We start from the raw sequence: 23520 nt of genomic DNA, 5'->3' as shown, positions 1-23520 counted from the left end.
GCATCCTACTCTGCTCTGTCCATTCATTTGCACGCTTGGGGAACTAGACACCATTAGACACAACTTGACACAACTTGATACAATTAGACACAACTTGACACCATTAGACACAACTTGATACAATTAGACACAACATGATACAATTAGACACAACTTGACACAACATGATACAATTAGACACAACTTGACACAATTAGACACAACTTGATACAATTAGACACAACTCGACACAACTTGATACAGTTAGACACAACTTGACACCATTGGACACACGCCCCCACAGCCTGCCGCTTTTCTCTGCCACGTGGATATTTTCTTTTTTGGGGAATTATTTCCAAAGTGACACCTATGTCAATTGAACGCACCACTGATCAAGTTGACAGCGATGTGGGAACTAGGTGTCTATACAGTGATGGCTTCCTGCCTCCAGCCACAGCAACAGGTGCTGACAGTGGCTGTGTTCAGTCTCTGATAGCACGTGACATCGCGACAGGTATCGTGTTATACATCACACCTGCATCAGTCTCTACGGAAGGGAGGGACAGGAGGGAGGGACAGGAGGGACGGTGGGTTCTATTAACCGAGTTACGAGGTAATGTCATGTCTCTTTTAAACAGGTCATCGACAAAGGAGAACCGACGAGACCACTCCGGCTGTTACGGGTGATGATGTCATTCAATCTGAAAGGCAAGTGCCATGTCAGCAGTAATGTTGTGCAGACTCAGCACAAGTGGTGTTACCTGAGGCTACAGACTCAGCACAAGTGGTGTTACCTAAGGCTACAGACTCAGCACAAGTGGTGTTACCTGAGGCTGCAGACTCAGCACAAGTGGTGTTACCTGAGGCTACAGACTCAGCACAAGTGGTGTTACCTGAGGCTACAGACTCAGCACAGGTGGTGTTACCAGAGGCTACAGACTTGAGGCTGCAGACTCAGCACAAGTGGTGTTACCTGAGGCTACAGACTCAGCACAAGTGGTGTTACCTGAGGCTACAGACTCAGCACAGGTGGTGTTACCTGAGGCTACAGACTCAGCACAAGTGGTGTTACCTAAGGCTACAGACTCAGCACAAGTGGTGTTACCTGAGGCTGCAGACGGAGTGTAGACTGACGCTATCACCTTGATCTCGTGACGGGTGCAGCAAACATGCATGATTGTATTTAAGTGTCAGGCTCAGATAGCGCGGCACCTCAATATCTCTGGTTGCAGCGAGACGGCTGTCTGCACAGCACAACTAGGCAAAATTACAACACAAGATGTACATATACATGACAACACGCCCCGACACAAGATGTACACGACACAACACGACACGACACGACACGACACAACACAACACAACGTGTACACGGCAACAGCCTGCACACAGCTTCCTGGTCGGGCTGCACGATGCGTTCACACAGCGCAGCATCCATCCAGCGTCACAGAGACCTCCACTCACACATCTCCCTGGTAGAGCACTGGACTTGTGATCCTTGGGCCACGGGTTCGAATCCAGACCGGGGCGGACACGGAACAACTTTATGTGCAGACTTACAGTCGGTATCCATGTCCCAACCCCGTGCAACTACAGTGGTACGTAAAAGACATTGGCTTTTGTCACAAAAGTGCAGGCAGCTGATTACGACTAAACATGCTAACACCTGGGTAGCGCAACTTTATTGCTGCTAGCTTTCCACTAGGAGGAAGAGATCCGTATTTCTCAGCAATGGGACAATAAACTAATGGAAATAAATGGAAGATCAATAATACATGTTAACGGTTGAGCAGCCACACGCAGACAGTGTGTGACCTCGAGACGGCAACAGCTTGCCACCCAGACAGCTAGGAACACGGTGATGTCTACAGTCCCGTCCTTTCCACGTTCGATACGGTCTATACCTTCATCCACTGCGCCACCATGCAATGCTGCTCGAGTTGTGCGTATCCCCCAGCCCCTAGCGCACACGTATTATGCGCTTTGCACAGCGGATGTTGTTCGTCAGATAGAACGACATTGCTGGGTAGAGAACGACATTGCTGGGTAGAGAACGACATTGCTGGGTAGGCTCCTTGCTTGCAAGTGCTTTTTGCTTTTGCTATTTTGTCCTTTGCTATTTTGTCCTTTGCTATTTTGTCCTTTGCTATTTTGTCCTTTGCTATTTTGTCCTTTGCTATTTTGTCCTTTGCTATTTTGTCCTTTGCTATTTTGTCCTTTGCTATTTTGTCCTTTGCTATTTTGTCCTTTGCTATTTTGTCCTTTGCTATTTTGTCCTTTGCTATTTTGTCCTTTGCTATTTTGTCCTTTGCTATTTTGTCCTTTGCTATTTTGTCCTTTGCTATTTTGTCCTTTGCGCTGCAAGTACTTACCGCTTCATAGACATTCCTTACACATGTCCTGTGAACATTCGTGTGAAGTTACACTCCAGACTGAGCAACTGACTGAACTAAAGGAGAGAGAGAGAGAGAGAGAGAGAGAGAGAGAGAGAGAGAGAGAGAGAGAGGTAGAGAGAGAGAGAGGGAGAGAGAGAGAGAGAGAGAGAAAAGAGAGTAAGAGAGAGAGAGGGAGAGAGAGAGAGAGGGAGAGAGAGAGAGAAAGAGAGTAAGAGAGGGAGAGAGAGGGAGAGTAAAAAAGAGAGACAGAGAGAGAGAGAGAGAAAAGAGAGAGAAAAGAGAGAGTAACAAAAAGAGAGAGAGACAGAGAGAGAGACAGAGAGAAAAGAGAGTAACAAAAAGAGAGAGAGAGACAGAGATGACGCGAAGCCTTTGTTATTGACACAGACACTGATCCTACCTGGAAGCAATACAGGCATCCTCACACCGTCCTCAGAGGACAATGGCGGTCCATGCATCCTTCACGATGTGATACAGACTCCTCACCTCAATGTTATGTCCATCAGTCCAAACAACACAAAGATCGAGACGCAGGTACCGAACCGAGTTCATAGTATTTCACCATGCAGTCTGAATCATACATTGCCAAGTTGATACAAAGTCCACAGTAAGTCACCAGTTGGAATGATACAACGCCAAGCAGACACCAGATCCTGGTCACGGCGCCAAAGGGAAGAACAGATAGATGCAGACACCGGGCACGCTTAGATCACCAGACCGAATCGCACACACGACCAGCGCGTTGAGGTGACAAGCCACATCTGACTGGTAGCACGTGCACGCACAGTCCACATTTCACCACAATCCACACCAGCACAACACTCGGGTGGAGAGAGACTGAGTCGGCTGTGGAAGCAGGTCGGGTGGCTGGCCGGGTGGAGAGAAGTATGGAAGTAGGTCGATGGGGTGGCAGGGAGGGAGGGTGGGGGCGGGGACCCCAGCAGACCGGGTGGAGGCAGGAGAGACGGGACCAGACGGCGTGTTCAGCGGGACGAGGCGGGCTGGCGTGTGGCGGCGTCACGCTCTGCTGGCTGGGAGAGCAGTGTGGAGGAATGTGGGAGAGCCACCATCCCGCTGCCCGCCGCCGTCGTTGTCGAAAGTGGTTGTGCTGCCTGTGATGGTAGTCAGTCAAATGGATTGCGTAGGGCGCTGGGCAAATAGTACTGTTGCACCACCCTCATCCTCCCCTTCTACCCCGCCTCCCACCCTCTCTCTGTCTCTCTTTGTCTCTCTCTGTCTCTCTTTGTCTCTCTCTCTCTGTGTCTCTCTCTCTGTCTCTCTCTCTGTCTCTGTCTCTCTCTCTCTGTCTCTCTCTCTGTCTCAGCCTCTCTCTCTGTCTCTCTCTGTCTCTCTCTCTGTCTCTGTCTCTCTCTGTCTCTCTCTCTCTCTCTCTCTCTCTTTGTCTCTCTCTCTCTCTCTCTCTCTCTCTCTCTCTCTCTCTCTCTCTCTGTCTCTCTCTCTCTCTCTCTCTCTCTCAGAGCAGTATCTGTGTTCGATAAGTCCGAGTGCGTGCGTGCACGATGCTGGTGTATATGTATATGTCTGTATCTCTGTATGTGCGAGTGTCTTTAGTCATCTTGGTAAAAGTAATCAGTAACTTTTACATTCCCATTACGATCCCACTTGACTGGAGACAGACGATGCCAGTGACAGCCAACACAGCACAAGAGACACGACGAACGATGAGCTAAGACATTAGCAATCCCTTCCGACACGCCGCTAACCCAGCGTTACGACCGTAAGCAAGGATACAACAACACTCACAGCGACCCTACACGACCATAAAGCAGTATTAGCTTACTGAGAGGGAAGACAAAGAACGAGGAAGACAGAGAGCGGTATACAGAGGAAGCCGAGGGCGGTAGAGCGGAGTATCGGGGGAACGACCAGAGAGGAATGACGCCAGGCTCAGGAATAGCATGGTACCACCCGCACCATGCCCCGCCCCCTCCCCCCCGGGTCACAGCCACATTAGACAGGAGGAGAGGACTTTCGCCGGTCCCGGGGGGCCCTGGCCCGAGCTGGCCTCCAGTCTCTCACATCGTCTGTCTCTCCCCCTCCCCCTATCTCTCCCCCCCCCTCCCTCGAGGCGGGCGGCGGGGGAGTTGTCTGACTATTCTCTCTTCCTTCATCTGATGCTGACTTCACCTACACTACAATACTGCTCCACGGAGGGGGGGGGGGGTGTTGTCTGACTATTCTCTCTTCCTTCATCTGATGCTGACTTCACCTACACTACAATACTGCTCCACGGAGGGGGGGGGGGGGGAGTTGTCTGACTATTCTCTCTTCCTTCATCTGATGCTGACTTCACCTACACTACAATACTGCTCCACGGAGGGGGGGGGGGGTGTTGTCTGACTATTCTCTCTTCCTTCATCTGATGCTGACTTCACCTACACTACAATACTGCTCCACGGAGGGGGGGGGGGAGTTGTCTGACTATTCTCTCTTCCTTCATCTGATGCTGACTTCACCTACACTACAATACTGCTCCACGGAGGGGGGGGGGGGGGTGTTGTCTGACTATTCTCTCTTCCTTCATCTGATGCTGACTTCACCTACACTACAATACTGCTCCACGGAGGGGGGGGGGGGGAGTTGTCTGACTATTCTCTCTTCCTTCATCTGATGCTGACTTCACCTACACTACAATACTGCTCCACGGAGGGGGGGGGGGGGGTGTTGTCTGACTATTCTCTCTTCCTTCATCTGATGCTGACTTCACCTACACTACAATACTGCTCCACGGAGGGGGGGGGGGAGTTGTCTGACTATTCTCTCTTCCTTCATCTGATGCTGACTTCACCTACACTACAATACTGCTCCACGGAGGGGGGGGGGTGTGTGTAAAGAGTCCAAGACATTCCCATCCTTCACTTACCCCCCCCCCCCCCCCCCGTCCAGTCTCCTGACTTATTCAAATTGTCTCTCGACTTCTGACTTAGCTCCGCCAAACTTTCCTTTTCCCTCACGGCTTTTACGCTGTTGCATCGCACCGCCGTCTGTACGGGAAAGGGGGTGGGGGAAAGAGGGGGGGGGGGGGGGTCATCACTTGAGCGTGGTGATGTTTGATGCTGGTGGTATTGCTGATTTCATCCAACTTGTGGTCCCCGCTGTTCACCGAGACAGATGTGACGGCACAGGTCGGGGGGTCGGGTCCGCAAAGAACGGGTTACTTGGGGGGATGTGGGGGGGGGGGGGGGGATGGACGCTATCTATCAGTGTTGGACTCTGCGCCTTCTTCTGCTTTACGACCGTGTGTCATGTTGTACGATCCCTGAATCAAGTACGATATATATGTCGTGTTATACGATCTCTGTATCATGTACGATATATGTATTGTAATATATGATCTTTATCACATTTTACGATCTCTGTATCATATTATACGATTTCTGTATCATAGTGTACGATCTCTGTATCATATTGTACGATCTCTGTATTATAGTGTACGATCTCTGTATCATAGTGTACGATCTCTGTATTATAGTGTACGATCTCTGTATCATATTGTACGATCTCTGTATCATAGTGTACGATCTCTGTATTATAGTGTACGATCTCTGTATCATATTGTACGATCTCTGTATCATAGTGTACGATCTCTGTATCATATTATACGATTTCTGTATCATATTGTACGATCTCTGTATCATATTGTACGATCTCTGTATCATATTGTACGATTTCTGTATCATATTGTACGATCTCTGTATCATAGTGTACGATTTCTGTATCATAGTGTACGATCTCTGTATCATATTGTACGATCTCTGTATCATATTGTACGATCTCTGTATCATATTGTACGATTTCTGTATCATCGACAATCTTTTTATCATGGCTGCAGATCTCGGATGTGGGTGTTGGTGTGTGTGTTGCTGTGGGTGTTGGTGTGGGTCTTGTTACGGCCCTCTCCAGCCTTCGTCCATGACCAGCGTGTAATTGTGTGCTATAAGAAGGCGACAGTGTCTTTGGTGATGGCTCGCTGACAGATTGAACATGCCAGTAGCCACACGCTCCGCTCCCCTCCTCGCACCCCTCCCTGCCCCCATCCCCTCTCCTTGCCGCCCCCCCCCCCCCCCTTGACAGCCGTTACGGGACCGTAAAGCGCCGCATGCATCTCTCTCCTGAGCACTCTGTCGCTGCTAAACGCTCTTTCTTTGGGATTAGGGCCCCATCTCTCTGTGCTCTCCTCTCCCTGTCCGTTCACGTCCTCATCATCGGCATTATCTGCCCCTCTCCCCCCCCCCCCCCCCCTTCCCAACAAGAACGACGGCGAAGAAGAGGAATCGAATCGAAGCGCATCAATATTATAGTAACGAAAAATCTTGTCAAAGTTTGCTCTGACCGAAATGACTATCTGTCAACTGATCAATGTGTCTACGAATCACGCAGACTGAACTGGAAGATTCGGGGCGATGATTTATACCAAGGAACTGTCTCATTACACAACATAACACAGGCAGTCAGCTGGCACTGGGTAGTGGTATGACATTAACGACGTATCACACCAAAACCAATATGCCTGCAATGAACTGTAGCTACACAAAAAATGCCGTGACCCAGAGAAACAAGAGAAGTGGGTCGTGGATGGTTTCAGTGCTGGTGGCGGTGGTGGTGGTTGTAGCGATGAAGTCAGCAAGGCCGGGCGGGTGGTGGTGGTGGAGGCAGTACACTCCACACAATCGCAGCCTTTGTGTTGTGATCGATGACCAGTACCACTCGCTGTTCTCTGAACACTCAGTCTCCTTACCGCACCAAACTCTCCTCTCGCTGTCTCGGCCAGCCTTCCTTACCGCACCAAACTCTCCTCTCGTTGTCTCGGCCAGCCTTCCTTACCGCACCAAGCTCTCCTCTCGCTGTCTCGGCCAGCCTTCCTTACCGCACCAAACTCTCCTCTCGCTGTCTCGGCCAGCCTTCCTTACCGCACCAAACTCTCCTCTCGTTGTCTCGGCCAGCCTTCCTTACCGCACCAAACTCTCCTCTCGTTGTCTCGGCCAGCCTTCCTTACCGCACCAAGCTCTCCTCTCGTTGTCTCGGCCAGCCTTCCTTACCGCACCAAACTCTCCTCTCGTTGTCTCGGCCAGCCTTCCTTGCCGCACCAAACTCTCCTCTCGCTGTCTTGGCCAGCCTTCCTTACCGCACCAAACTCTCCTCTCGTTGTCTCGGCCAGCCTTCCTTACCGCTAACACCCTTCCTCGCAGCGCAATCTGTTCCTGCAGTCTGTTCCACGGCACTACTTTGCGACTAACAACGCTTCCTTGGTCATTGTGCGAATCTCCCCTCACGATACATTGTCTTACATTCTCCTTAGCCTTCTGTGTACACCTTGTCAGCCTTCTGTACAATTTCACAGCCTACTGTACTTGTAACTTAACAGCCTTCGATACAACTAACCAACCTTCTTTGCAACTTGCCAGTATGTTCTACAACTCTACAGCCTTCTGTACAACTAAGCAAGCCTTCCTCGCCACGTTAATCTGTTCTTACAGCCTGAAGCCCAGCACTTCTTCGCGAGTGTCAATCCTTCCTGGTCCAGCAAACCTCCCTTGTCCGTGTCCTTGTCTCCTTGTTGTTTCCTTCTTCTCCCTAGCCATACTCTACGTGGTCATCCCTAGCCTTACTCTACGTGGTCATCCCTAGCCATACTCTACGTGGTCATCCCTAGCCATACTCTGCGTGGTCATCCCTAGCCATACTCTGCGTGGTCATCCCTAGCCATAATCTACGTGGTCATCCCTAGCCATACTCTGCGTGGTCATCCCTAGCCATACTCTACGTGGTCATCCCTAGCCATACTCTACGTGGTCATCCCTAGCCATACTCTACGTGGTCATCCCTAGCCTTACCCTACGTGGTCATCCCTAGCCATACTCTACGTGGTCATCCCTAGCCATACTCTGCGTGGTCATCCCTAGCCATACTCTACGTGGTCATCCCTAGCCATACTCTGCGTGGTCATCCCTAGCCATACTCTATGTGGTCATCCCTAGCCATACTCTGTGTGGTCATCCCTAGCCATACTCTGTGTGGTCATCCCTAGCCATACTCTACGTGGTCATCCCTAGCCATACTCTACGTGGTCATCCCTAGCCATACTCTACGTGGTCATCCCTAGCCATACTCTGTGTGGTCATCCCTAGCCATACTCTACGTGGTCATCCCTAGCCATACTCTACGTGGTCATCCCTAGCCATACTCTGTGTGGTCATCCCTAGCCATACTCTACGTGGTCATCCCTAGCCATACTCTACGTGGTCATCCCTAGCCATACTCTGTGTGGTCATCCCTAGCCATACTCTACGTGGTCATCCCTAGCCATACTCTGCGTGGCATCCCTAGCCTTACCCTACGTGGTCATCCCTAGCCATACTCTACGTGGTCATCCCTAGCCATACTCTGCGTGGTCATCCCTAGCCATACTCTACGTGGTCATCCCTAGCCATACTCTACGTGGTCATCCCTAGCCATACTCTACGTGGTCATCCCTAGCCATACTCTACGTGGTCATCCCTAGCCATACTCTACGTGGTCATCCCTAGCCATACTCTACGTGGTCATCCCTAGCCATACTCTACGTGGTCATCCCTAGCCATACTCTACGTGGTCATCCCTAGCCATACTCTACGTGGTCATCCCTAGCCATACTCTACGTGGTCATCCCTAGCCATACTCTACGTGGTCATCCCTAGCCATACTCTACGTGGTCATCCCTAGCCATACTCTACGTGGTCATCCCTAGCCATACTCTACGTGGTCATCCCAGCCCGGGGCTACACGTGTCAACTGGATAAGTTAGTAGTCAGTAGTGACTGTTTCTTGCCGACGCTCCGCCCTTCACTCTCAAATTAGCGACAAATTATACAAGGCATCTGAATTCATCACACTGCTTCAAAGGAAAGGTCACCCAGAGAGATCCATACCTCGGGGGGGGGGGGGGGGGGGATCAAGATGGTGGTGCCGTGGGTCGTAGGAGTGCCAAGTTTGCCAGTGACTTCAAAGAGCGCCTGGTGGTAGTGGCGAGCGGAGAGCAAGTGGTGTGATTCAAATCACGATGCGCGGGGCATTATTGGCTTAGCCAGCAAGAAATGCAGGCATTCGTGTTGACAGACAAAGGCAGAAACGAGGCTTGACGAGGGCGTTACTACCATTGTGTTGAGCGACACACAAACATCGGCGCTACTACTGGAACTCATACAGTCATATGTGTGTGTATGTGTGTATGTGTGTGTGTGTGTGTGTGTGTGTGTGTGTGTGTGTGTGTGTGAGGGAGAGAGGGGGCTGGGGCACTCACGCCGTTTGTATTGTGCCCATACGTGATGGGAATGTATGTGTCCGGTGTGCTGAGCACAAGACCAGAGCCTAAGAAGACTGCAAAAGTGTCCGCTGTCGGTCCCCGGGACTGTCTGTCAAGATCAATACTCATGATGCAACATTGTTGGTTTTCCCAGAGAAGACCATATTCACACGACACTTCTACACGCTGCTATATGTTGATGTTACTTATCTCTCGCAGCAACAAGAGATGAAAATGAACACCACTCAAACCAAACCCCACCTCATGCCAAGGTAATGGGTGCTGAGAGAACATCAAGTAGTCAGTCGACATAGCCAAGGTAATGGGTCCTGAGAGAACATCAAGTAGTCAGTCGACATAGCCAAGGTAGGCCAATGGGTGCTGAGAGAACATCAAGTAGTCAGTCGACATAGCCAAGGTAGGCCAATGGGTGCTGAGAGAACATCAAGTAGTCAGTCGACATAGCCAAGGTAGGCCAATGGGTGCTGAGAGAACATCAAGTAGTCAGTCGACATAGCCAAGGTAGGCCAATGGGTGCTGAGAGAACATCAAGTAGTCAGTCGACATAGCCAAGGTTACCACCACTGTGAGCGACACACAAACATACTCTACGTGGTCATCCCTGAGAGAACATCAAGTAGTCAGTCGACATAGCCAAGGTAGGCCAATGGGTGCTGAGAGAACATCAAGTAGTCAGTCGACATAGCCAAGGTAGGCCAATGGGTCCTGAGAGAACATCAAGTAGTCAGTCGACATAGCCAAGGTAGGCCAATGGGTGCTGAGAGAACATCAAGTAGTCAGTCGACATAGCCAAGGTAGGCCAATGGGTCCTGAGAGAACATCAAGTAGTCAGTCGACATAGCCAAGGTAGGCCAATGGGTCCTGAGAGAACATCAAGTAGTCAGTCGACATAGCCAAGGTAGGCCAATGGGTCCTGAGAGAACATCAAGTAGTCAGTCGACATAGCCAAGGTAGGCCAATGGGTCCTGAGAGAACATCAAGTAGTCAGTCGACATAGCCAAGGTAGGCCAATGGGTGCTGAGAGAACATCAAGTAGTCAGTCGACATAGCCAAGGTAGGCCAATGGGTGCTGAGAGAACATCAAGTAGTCAGTCGACATAGCCAAGGTAGGCCAATGGGTCCTGAGAGAACATCAAGTAGTCAGTCGACATAGCCAAGGTAGGCCAATGGGTGCTGAGAGAACATCAAGTAGTCAGTCGACATAGCCAAGGTAGGCCAATGGGTGCTGAGAGAACATCAAGTAGTCAGTCGACATAGCCAAGGTAGGCCAATGGGTGCTGAGAGAACATCAAGTAGTCAGTCGACATAGCCAAGGTAGGCCAATGGGTGCTGAGAGAACATCAAGTAGTCAGTCGACATAGCCAAGGTTACCACCACTGTGAGCGACACACAAACATACTCTACGTGGTCATCCCTGAGAGAACATCAAGTAGTCAGTCGACATAGCCAAGGTAGGCCAATGGGTGCTGAGAGAACATCAAGTAGTCAGTCGACATAGCCAAGGTAGGCCAATGGGTCCTGAGAGAACATCAAGTAGTCAGTCGACATAGCCAAGGTAGGCCAATGGGTGCTGAGAGAACATCAAGTAGTCAGTCGACATAGCCAAGGTAGGCCAATGGGTCCTGAGAGAACATCAAGTAGTCAGTCGACATAGCCAAGGTAGGCCAATGGGTCCTGAGAGAACATCAAGTAGTCAGTCGACATAGCCAAGGTAATGGGTCCTGAGAGAACATCAAGTAGTCAGTCGACATAGCCAAGGTAATGGGTCCTGAGAGAACATCAAGTAGTCAGTCGACATAGCCAAGGTAGGCCAATGGGTGCTGAGAGAACATCAAGTAGTCAGTCGACATAGCCAAGGTAGGCCAATGGGTGCTGAGAGAACATCAAGTAGTCAGTCGACATAGCCAAGGTAGGCCAATGGGTGCTGAGAGAACATCAAGTAGTCAGTCGACATAGCCAAGGTAGGCCAATGGGTGCTGAGAGAACATCAAGTAGTCAGTCGACATAGCCAAGGTAGGCCAATGGGTGCTGAGAGAACATCAAGTAGTCAGTCGACATAGCCAAGGTAGGCCAATGGGTCCTGAGAAAACATCAAGTAGTCAGTCGACATAGCCAAGGTAATGGGTCCTGAGAGAACATCAAGTAGTCAGTCGACATAGCCAAGGTAGGCCAATGGGTCCTGAGAGAACATCAAGTAGTCAGTCGACATAGCCAAGGTAGGCCAATGGGTCCTGAGAGAACATCAAGTAGTCAGTCGACATAGCCAAGGTAGGCCAATGGGTCCTGAGAGAACATCAAGTAGTCAGTCGACATAGCCAAGGTAGGCCAATGGGTCCTGAGAGAACATCAAGTAGTCAGTCGACATAGCCAAGGCCACTTGCCGTTTAAGTTCACTGCGCGCGCGGTCAGCAGCTCTATCTCTCTTATCACTTGACCACGCGAGCTGATAGAAGAACGCTGAACTGGACAGCGATAACTCACTGGTCAAGCCAGCGCCCCCAGGTCAGTGCGGCGGTGACGTGAGGTGAGAGGTGAGGGGTCAGCGCGAGGCTAGCGGGAGGCCGAGCTGTGGGTCAGTGGGCCGGTCAGTCAGCCTGGCGGCGGTCAGGGCGGGTCAGAGGTCACACGAGGACAGTGCGGGACGGGGCCGCTTGAGGTCAGTCAGCGATGGACAGTGTGTGTCAGTGGGAGCAACTAGACTGGTCGGAGTGGGAGCAACTAGACTGGTCGGAGTGGGAGCTTTGTGAGGTGGTCACTGTGTGTCAGTGAGAGCTTTGTGGGGTGGTCACTGTGTGTCAGTGAGAGCTTTGTGAGGTGGTCACTGTGTGTCAGTGAGAGCTTTGTGGGGTGGTCACTGTGTGTCAGTGAGAGCTTTGTGGGGTGGTCACTGTGGACTAATAATGCCGTTTTCCAACATAGGACTAATAATGCAGTTTTTCAAACCGACACATTTTCTCAGCGCGGCCACCAATACCATTTGCCCTCATAGGCCACCAATACTATTTGCCTTCATAGGCCACCAATACTATTTGCCCTCACAGGCCGATTGATTGGCGCGGGTGGCGAGGCCAGCTGCTATTGGGGTCACGCTGTCCCACTTTACCGGGCCCGCACTGGATGCGGGGCGCGCGGGACCCCGGGAAGGATCGATAGCACACGGGAACCCTCGACCTGGCGAACCGCGATGCACGGGCCGGTATAGCATTGTGCGATATACTATGGTGTCATAGCACTGTGCGATATACTGTGGTGTCATAGCACTGTGCGATATACTATGGTGTCATAGCACTGGGCGATATACTATGGTGTCATAGCACTATGCGATATACTATGGTGTCCTACCATTGTGCGATATACTATGGTGTCATAGCACTGTGCGATGGTGTCCTTGCACTGTGCGATATACTATGGTGTCATAGCACTGTGCGATTTTTGTTTGTTTGCTTAACGCCCAGCCGACCACGAAGGGCCATATCAGGGCGGTGCTGCTTTGACATATAACGTGCGCCACACACAAGACAGAAGTCGCAGCACAGGCTTCATGTCTCACCCAGTCACATTATTCTGACACCGGACCAACCAGTCCTAGCACTAACCCCATAATGCCAGACGCCAGGCGGAGCAGCCACTAGATTGCCAATTTTAAAGTCTTAGGTATGACCCGGCCGGGGTTCGAACCCACGACCTCCCGATCACGGGGCGGACGCCTTACCACTAGGTCAACCGTGCCGGTTAGCACTGTGCGATATACTATGGTGTCCTTGCACTGTGCGATATACTATGGTATAGCACTGTGCGATATACTGTGGTGTCATAGCACTGTGCGATATAATATGGTGTCATAGCACTATGCGATATACTATGGCGTCATAGCACTGTGCGATATAACATGGTGTCATAGCACTGTGTGATATACTATGGTGTCATAGCACTATGCGATATACTATGGTGTCCTACCACTGTGCAATATACTATGGTGTCCTAGCACTATGCGATATACTATGGTGTCATAACAGTGTTGTACGAGCCATATCGGCACTGTGACATATACCCAAAAAGCAACGCCCAGCCGACCACTATGATAGTCACTAGCAAGTCGTTATCACAGCGGCACTGTATTGAAGAAGTCACTCGCAAGCCTTGATCACCCCACACACCACAAGTATGATACATTTCCGAATGTCACGAGCCGGTCTTTATGACATCAACCCGGTCGTTTGGTCGTCAGTATTGCGGGGCAGTCAGGGCGAGTTATTACACGCACAGTATCGTATGTCTGTCACAAAGAGGTTAACTACTGCTGCCATTTCCATCGATACCCGGGTCTCACCGGCAATGAGAGAGAGAGAGAGATAGACAGACAGACAGACAGACAGAGAGAGAGAGAGAGAGAGAGAGAGAGAGAGAGAGAGAGAGAGAGAGAGAGAGACAGACAGACAGACAGAGAGTTTGTTCTGTGTGGTACTGTAATCTAGTCACTATGGGGTGTGGTGCGGTGGGAAGGGTGTTACGTCTGGTATATCGTACTGCAGTCACTGCTCGTGCTATACGAGGTTCATTGCATGTGTGCCTTTCCTTGGCTGACATTTTCACAGCACACTGTGGTGTTTTATCACACGGCGTGGATCATGCCAACATGACAGGCTCTACACACGGAGAGAACAGCAACATGCACAAAGAGTAAAACAGCAAAGCAACACAAAGAGACAGAGAGAACAGCAAGACAGAAACAAAATATTCTAATTATGAATAGAAAGAGAACGAATAAACATGCAAAGGAAAGCAACAGAGGATTAGCATAAAGCATCAATAGGAACATCAATAGGACAGCCAATCAACAGGATGAGAAAAACTGACAGACAGCAACAGAAAAACAAAACGACAGGCAACAAAACGAGAAGATGGTGACAGAGAAAATGACAGGCCAGAAAACGAGAGGAGGACAGAGACGAACCAGACAGACACACGGACAGACACACGGACAGACACACGGACAGACACCTTGCGGTGAGCAGAGAGTCAGACGGCCAGGCAGTCAGGACAAAGAGACAGACACCTTGCGGTGAGCAGAGAGTCAGACGGCCAGGCAGTCAGGACAAAGAGACAGACACCTTGCGGTGAGCAGAGAGTCAGACGGCCAGGCAGTCAGGACAAAGAGACAGACACCTTGCGGTGAGCAGAGAGTCAAGACGGCCAGGCAGTCAGGACAACGAGACAGACACCTTGCGGTGAGCAGAGAGTCAAGACGGCCAGGCAGTCAGGACAAAGAGACAGACACCTTGCGGTGAGCAGAGAGTCAAGACGGCCAGGCAGTCAGGACAACGAGACAGACACCTTGCGGTGAGCAGAGAGTCAGACGGCCAGGCAGTCAGGACAACGAGACAGACACCTTGCGGTGAGCAGAGAGTCAGACGGCCAGGCAGTCAGGACAACGAGACAGACACCTTGCGGTGAGCAGAGAGTCAGACGGCCAGGCAGTCAGGACAAAGAGACAGACACCTTGCGGTGAGCAGAGAGTCAGACGGCCAGGCAGTCAGGACAAAGAGACAGACACCTTGCGGTGAGCAGAGAGTCAGACGGCCAGGCAGTCAGGACAAAGAGACAGACAAGAACCAGACAGGGAAAAGAGATATATAAAATAGACTGACCTTGACCTGGTTTCACACGCGACACGTGCATTCCAAGAACAGCAGCGTATCCACAGCACACCTGACACCTGAAACACACAGCCAGTCATACACATTACACTCACGATGCCAACTGAACCTGCATGCAAAACATGAATATCCACTCATACATTATGATGTATCGCACACAAACATGGAAGAAATGTGTGTTATCACATTTAACAAATCGGTTTGACACCTGTCTTGATGGACCCAATCCCCTATTCACGCCGTGGATCGTGTAACTCTGCATTTGCGCCACCGCAACTTTTTATCGCTTCACGCCGACGAAGAGGCAAGCTGCAAGGTAGGTCTCTCACAGAAAATGAAAATGTGTAGGACTTTCAGGCATCATCTAGATTCTTCATTAGTACATTTTAAAGAAGTATATACTCAAGGTCTAAGGCACGTGCTTTTTTAGTCGAAATGTCAGGTTTCGGCAGTTCAGAAGTCCGATTTCTGCTGGAATTGTAGCTGAAATTGCACGATTTGTCCCTTCCTTCGTAACTTCAACGAAACAGCACTAGTTGATGCATTCCCGTGATGATATCCTGTGAGCTAAACATGTCCTTTGTATTCTTGATGAATGCTGTTGCACAATTTTGTCTTTGGGTGACGCACGCGGCAAAAGAAAACACAAACAATTAGACTTCATGTTATACGCCACCGATGCTTGGTGTAATTCGCCACCGCAATTTCACGTCTTGGATGTTATTCGCCACCGCAACTTTCTAATGAATTGCATAATATGTTGAAGAGTTCAGTGATTCTGTCACTTCCAATTGAAAATATTGATTTGGAGTTGTTCAGTTCAGTGTATAGTTCAGCTTTTGTAGAACACGTTTCTGAGACGCACCTGGCGGCGTTTCACTCCCACATTCTTCGTCATTCTTCTTTCCCGAAAAACGTCACGTCTGTCAGAGGCGTTCTTTTCTCTTCCAGCGTCAAACTGATGAGTTTTTGTGTTGTCGCTGGTAATAGGAATGACTGAATTTTAGAATTATTTCACACACATAAACACCAACGAAGCTTAAGAATTTTAGAATTATGTGGTATTTGGCCCCACAATTTGGTTCCAATCCTGTGTGACATAAACATTGATTAAGATTGTGGAGTACAGTGCACTGCAACAAGCATATGCCTTTAAAAAAATAAAATGGAGGAGACAAAGAAATCAGACATCAGAAATGAAAATGATCATGGTCAGGGGATGTAGAAACATGTCCACTACAAACAAAATTGAAATGTTTTGGCAGTGGGTTGTAAAAACAGAATAAATAAATTAAATAAATAAATTGAGAAAAAAAATGCATACAGGGGTTAGTTTCACTGATATAAAATCAGTTGTGTTTGTGTGCGGGGGAGGGGGGGCTGATCTGAGCAGCCAGTAACTAATAATAATAATAATAATTAAATTTAATACGCGCGATTTCTCATTACGAGCTCAAAGTGCGGCGCTTTGTTTCAACACGTACGCTCACATGGTGACAATCGTACAACACACACTCACCATGTGGTACGAAGGATTAAAGCTGCAATTAGGAAATCAGAATTTGGAAAGATAATTTTTTTTTAATTTTTGCAGATGGGCACAATTAATTTACATTTTTGAAATGGTGGAGGAAAACAAACTGGTAGGACCCGGAAGAAAACCACTGACGACAAGCTTTTAATGCATAGCGTAAACCCAAATTCACTTTATGAACTGTCCCGGCAAGGGATTGAACCCGAGGCCAAGGAAATCAAGCGGATCAAGGAAATCAAGCGGATCATAGGGGCAGTACGCTATCCATCCTGCCATTCGTCACCTTACACTAAGTAATGTTCAAACCATGCGGAACGTTTTTGTACATTCTTGTATGTGTAGTCAATCTTCCGAATGTAAATGAATGCATAAGAAAACATGAGGACAAACTTTTCATCAGCGTGCCTTCCTAGAAGTGAAATCTCATTGGTGAAAACGTTGGTCTTCATGTTCTGATGTGTCTTTATTTTGCTGCGTAATCTGTTCAGATCATCACTAGCAGTCATCGATGCATTTCCCACTTGTAAATATAGTATTTTTTTTCACTCTTACGGTAAGCACTGTTATATTTCCTATTGATGTCATCATACCCTAAACCTCTTGAATCTCACAGTCCCAGGGATTTTTTTTGGGGGGTCATATATATATATATATATATAAAAGCACATTCCAGTACATGTGGGTTATACACTCAAGTACAGATAAGCATACTTTTCATACAGAAGAAGAAGAAGAAGAAGAAGAAGAAGAAGAAGAAGAAGAAGAAGAAGAAGAAGAAATACTACAGTTTGATTTGTCAACTCATGGTGCCTTTAAATCCTTTGCATAGGCAAGATCACGCCACGCCCCTGAGTTTAAAACTTGCAGCACTAAAGTTAAAATGCTCCTATCAATTGCTGTCAGTTTTGTGACAAAAATAAAGGTTTAAATGCCTCCACGATGTTGTTGCGTTTGAAAATAACAATTTGCGTAGTGCGGTGGCGAATAACAAAAAATGCGGTGACGAGTTACATCTAACATTGAATTGATGCGGTGGCGAATTACAGAGAGTTGTTGACACTCTGTTTTTATCTGCTTCTTGCAAAGTATATATGGAACTATATACAGAGAAACTACACGTGGAGATTCATAAAACATTAAAGTTATCTGTGAACATGTCCAAGAATAACCAGTAATCTCCGTTTTGTTGCATTTGACGCAGAAACTGAAAATATGCCCAAAACATGGGGAAACGAGAAGAAAAACAGATCGTCACGATCACCAGGGCCATCAAAGCATCAAAAAATATATACAGAAATATAGCTAAGGATATAAGTATGTGAAATGCAACACTTGAGAACATGCTGAGTGCCTAGCATTCTAACAATTTAATTTATCATTCGAGAGACCTACCTCGCAGCTTGCCTCTTCGTCGGCGTGAAGCGATAAAAAGTTGCGGTGGCGCAAATGCAGAGTTACACGATCCACGGCGTGCTATTGAGCTGGTCGCAACAATGCTTCCTTATATCTATATATATATATATATACGACTAGTGTCTGTCTGTCTGTCTGTCTGTCTGTTCGCGATGCACGGCCAAAGTTCTCGGTGGATCTTTTTCAAATTTGGACACCGTATTCAGAGAGACCCCGGACACAACCTCATCGATCAGATATTTCAACACGTGCTCTCAGTGCGCAGCGCTGAACCGATTTTGGTTTTTATGTTCATTTCACCATTCCCAGTAACTCTTCCTTATCTTCTCCAGTGTTTTGCGTTTATCTCCCTTCCTTCGTGTGGCTTCAATCCATATTCCCGTTTCTACGTTACTATTTTTAGAATGTCACTGCGCTGTCCAGAACGCTTCCCTTGCACCCGTAAGTTGTTCTTACTGTCAAAGTGAAAAGGTCGAATCAATTTATAGCCACGCGAAAAATACACTGTCACCTATCTCTATATATTTATAGATATAGATATACATATATATATACGGCTTCTCTGTGTGTGTGTGTGTTTGTGTGTGTGTGTGGGCAACACCTGTGGATTTTAGAGTTCTGTTTGTGATGGGGTCTAGCGGCTTTTGTCTGTCTGTATGTTCTGGTATTTGAGAAGCCACAACAGATAATATAGGGCTAAGAAATAAGCTCTAAAATTCTCAATCCCGTTTGACAGGACGTCGCCTTCAAAGGTGATTGTGGTGTCATACCCATATCTTACTCATGATCCTTTTGTCTGTCTCTGTCTCGCGATTCACCCCGGCGAAGCCAGGTATTCCTCTAGTATATATATATACTAGATGATTACCCGCTTCGCCGGGTACCGGCTTCGCCGGGAAGAAGTAGAGCCGAATACCAGGCTGCGCCTGGGACCCGGCTCTGCCGGGTGTACGCCGGCTTTGCCGGCGCACGAAGGAAAGGAGATAAACGCGCAAAACACTGGAGACCTTCTAAAAATAGTAACGTGCAGTGACCTTCTAAAAATAGTAACGGAATGGGAATATCCGCGCGCCATACGAAGGAAGGGAGGTAAACGCTGAAAACACTGGAGAAGATAAGGAAGAGTTACTGGTAGTGGATCCAGACAAAAAAAAACAAAATCGGTTCAGCGCTGCGCGCTGAGAGCACGTGTTGAAATATCTCATCGACCAGGTTGTGTCCCGGGTGTACCTGAATATGGCCACCAAATTTGAAACAGATCCATCGAGAACCTTGGCCGCGCATCGCGAACAGACACACACACAGACACAAGTCGTATATACATATATAGATAGTACAAAATAAACTCCCTCTTTCTCTCTCTCTCTTTCTCTCACACATACACACACACACACGCACACATAAACACACGCACACATAAACACACACATACATCCACACACACACACACACACACACACACACACACACACACACACACACACACACACACAAACTTGTCACAATTAACCATTGTTTAAATAATTTGTCAAAAGGCATTAAAAGACACGTTGCTTGTGTCACTCTCAGTCTGTATCGCTCTCAGTCTGTATCACTCTCACTCTGTATCGCTCTCAGTCTGTATCACTCTCAGTCTGTATCACTCTGTATCGCTCTCATTCTGTATCACTCTGTATCGCTCTCAGTCTGTATCACTCTGTATCGCTCTCACTCTGTATCACTCTGTATCACTCTCAGTCTGTATCACTCTCAGTCTGTATCACTCTCAGTCTGCATCACTCTGTATCGCTCTCACTCTGTATCACTCTGTATCGCTCTCAGTCTGTATCACTCTCAGTCTGTATCGCTCTCAGTCTGTATCACTCTGTATCGCTCTCAGTCTGTATCACTCTGTATCGCTCTCAGTCTGTATCACTCTGTATCGCTCTCACTCTGTATCACTCTCACTCTGTATCACTCTGTATCACTCTCAGTCTGTATCACTCTCAGTCTGTATCACTCTGTATCACTCTCAGTCTGTATCGCTCTCAGTCTGTATCACTCTGTATCGCTCTCAGTCTGTATCACTCTGTATCGCTCTCAGTCTGTATCACTCTGTATCGCTCTCACTCTGTATCACTCTCACTCTGTATCACTCTGTATCACTCTCAGTCTGTATCACTCTCAGTCTGTATCACTCTGTATCACTCTCAGTCTGTATCGCTCTCAGTCTGTATCACTCTGTATCGCTCTCAGTCTGTATCAGTCTGTATCGCTCTCAGTCTGTATCACTCTCACTCTGTATCGCTCTCACTCCCTGTCCTAGACGGGGATCATGACGAGCAGTGAACGTGCGAAGCATGCAGAGCAAATCTGAGAAGTGACGATCACATTGAGTGTAAAGCGGGGGACGGAAGGGGCAGCGGTGATACCACAGACTGTAAATGAGATTAAATTGTGTCCTCTCCCCTCACACAAGTCGATGGTCCTCACCCCCCCCTCCCCCCAGTGACAGGAGAGTAGGTTAGTCTCCCCCCGTCAGTCCTAATGGAGGGCGAGACGAGACACACAGAGGTAAATTCCCCCCTGCCTTCCTCCCCGCGCCCCGGGTCTGTGGACCAGACAAAACATGATTCCGGGGTGCTTAAGAATTAATCAGGCGGGGATTTGGCTCCTTCCCTCCAGCGACTAACCCCCCCCCCCCCCCCCCCAACTGCGACAGTTACTTGTTAAGACGAGAGCCACAGGTCGTGTGAAGACAGTGACACCCACCGCCCGTCAGCCAAGTGCACACCTCACTGCCACTCATTGAAGTTCACACACACTTCACAGTCCTCACCTCATCACCACTCACGCCCCCACTTTCACACTCCATAACCAGCAATAACCAGTACAGCCCTCAATTTGGTTTAAAGCCATCCCCACTTTCACACTCCATAACCCTTAGCTCGTCCTGTGTGTGTCCTCCCCATGCACAGAGCCTTCTTCACATGTTTACTGACTGCCACCCTTCACTGCCATTGGTCAAGACAATCAGGAAAGGGGAAAGGGGGGGGGGGGGGACAAAGGAGGTGAGAAGCGTGATCAAGGCAAGTGATTTTTTTTCAGGATGTGATGGTAGGTACCAAGACTGGGCGACATGGAAGTCGACACGGAACTACAGTACCCAGACATACAGTCTTCAATGGTACCAAGACACACCATCTAACTATAGTACCAAGACACACCATCTGACTATACAGTCTTCAATGATACCAAGACACACCATCTAACTATAGTACCAAGACACACCATCTAACTACAGTACCCAGACACACCATCTGACTATAGTACCAAGACACACCATCTAACTATAGTACCAAGACACACCATCTGACTATACAGTCTTCAATGATACCAAGACACACCATCTAACTATAGTACCAAGACACACCATCTAACTACAGTACCCAGACACACCATCTAACTATAGTACCCAGGGCGGGGATGTAGCTCAGTCGGTAGCGCGCTGGATTTGTATCCAGTTGGCCGCTGTCAGCGTGAGTTCGTCCCCACGTTCGGCGAGAGATTTATTTCTCAGAGTCAACTTTGTGTGCAGACTCTCCTCGGTGTCCGAACACCCCCGTGTGTACACGCAAGCACAAGACCAAGTGCGCACGAAAAAAATCCTGTAATCCATGTCAGAGTTCGGTGGGTTATAGAAACACGAAAATACCCAGCATGCTGGAAAGGCGGATACACTGCTCACACACACAATGTGCTAAGTCATAATCATGCATCGTCACAAAACGAGAATAGTTAGTTATTGCAACGATGCATTTATCACAAAACAAAAAAACAACAGAAATGTTGACAAAACAAGTAAAGCTATAAAAGTTGTGTCACACATTAAACGTACCAATAACAGAACATTGTGTTGTTTGTTCTGAATTTTGGAACGTCAGCAGTCTACCTGATTGTGGATGTGATAAAACTTAACGGTTTTTTTGCTGCACATGCAACACAAATCAATAAAGATAAACCAGCAAGCATACTAACATTTCAGGGGTCACAGGGGTCACAGGGGTGTAGATGGTAAGATTAAGAACATTTCACTCATTATGTCCACGACATTACGACGAAGCTTACGGCTAACTATCACAAGTACTAAAACAACAGCCGGGCCAGGAAAAGAAGAGCCGCCACGAGATCTGCAGCACGTGCTGTCACGTGACAGGCAGTGTCCTACCTGCTGATGTCAGCACAATCCATGTGGACACCGCCACCATCACCACAACCACCACTTCCATCCGATGACCCACATCCTAGGGGGTGAAATAAAAGGGTGACTAGTGTAGGTGTCTAAAAATAGCGGGCGACACCCGAGGCTTGATCTACCCGGCAAGGTAAGGCAGGCAGGCAGGCAGACATTGATCGCACTGTGGATCGTGTGTGTGGGTGAAGGAGGGAAGTAGGAAAGGGAAGAAGGGGGGGGGGGGGGGGAGGTGCAGAAAACTGGAGACAAACAACACCCAGACAGGATCGATACCCGACAGCCAGCCACCCGGTTCATCCGTCTTCTCCCTCCCGTCTCTACTCACGCCTACAGGTGAGTTATCCACCCCGCTTCTCTCTCTCTCTCTCCGTCTGTCTCTCTCTCTCTTACTCTCTCTCTCTCTCTTTTACTCTGTCTGTCTGTCTGTCTCTCTCTCTTACTCTCTCTCTCTCTCTCTCTCTCTCTCTTTCCATCTCTCTTACTCTGTCTGTCTGTCTCTCTCTCTCTCTCCGTCTGTCTCTCTCTCTCTTACTCTCTCTCTCTCTCTCTCTCTTACTCTGTCTGTCTGTCTGTCGCTGTGTTGCTGTGTTAACAACTACATGTTATCGACCCATCCGCTGCGCCTCCCTCTCCCTGTCATTTCTCCTCCTGCTTGTACTTCAGTGGGACACCTCCCCCACCCCCCCCCCCCCTCTTGCTCTTTACCTCCCCGCTCAGTTGAGAAATCCACCCGACTAACCCACCTCCCTCCCTCAATCTTGTTTCCTCCGCCTACGCGCTCGACATCCACCCGACTGCCTGTGTCAGGGGGGACACTGGGAAGACATGACGGGAAAAGCATGTCTCCACGTCTCTATTCTACCTAGGATCACTAGTACGTACATTGCTATCACTGACAGTCCCACGCATTGGAGAGAGAGAGAGAGAGAGAGAGAGAGAGAGAGAGAGAGAGAGAGAGAGAGAGAGAGAGAGAGAGAGAGAGA

General features: G+C 48.8%; 1 protein-coding gene across 1 annotated transcript in view; it reads right to left on the bottom strand.

Moving 5' to 3' along the window:
* Positions 1-15050: 15050 nt before the first annotated feature.
* Positions 15051-23520, bottom strand: part of LOC138974296 (uncharacterized) — a 298636-nt gene continuing 290166 nt past the window's right edge. The window contains exon 7 of the mRNA XM_070347016.1: positions 15051-15415. The gene's annotated coding sequence lies outside the window, so the exon portion shown is untranslated. The remainder of the gene's footprint in view (positions 15416-23520) is intronic.

This window comes from Littorina saxatilis, linkage group LG8 (genome assembly GCF_037325665.1).
Source record: "Littorina saxatilis isolate snail1 linkage group LG8, US_GU_Lsax_2.0, whole genome shotgun sequence".
Classification (NCBI taxonomy): domain Eukaryota; kingdom Metazoa; phylum Mollusca; class Gastropoda; order Littorinimorpha; family Littorinidae; genus Littorina; species Littorina saxatilis.
This window is presented reverse-complemented; position numbering and strand designations above follow the sequence as displayed.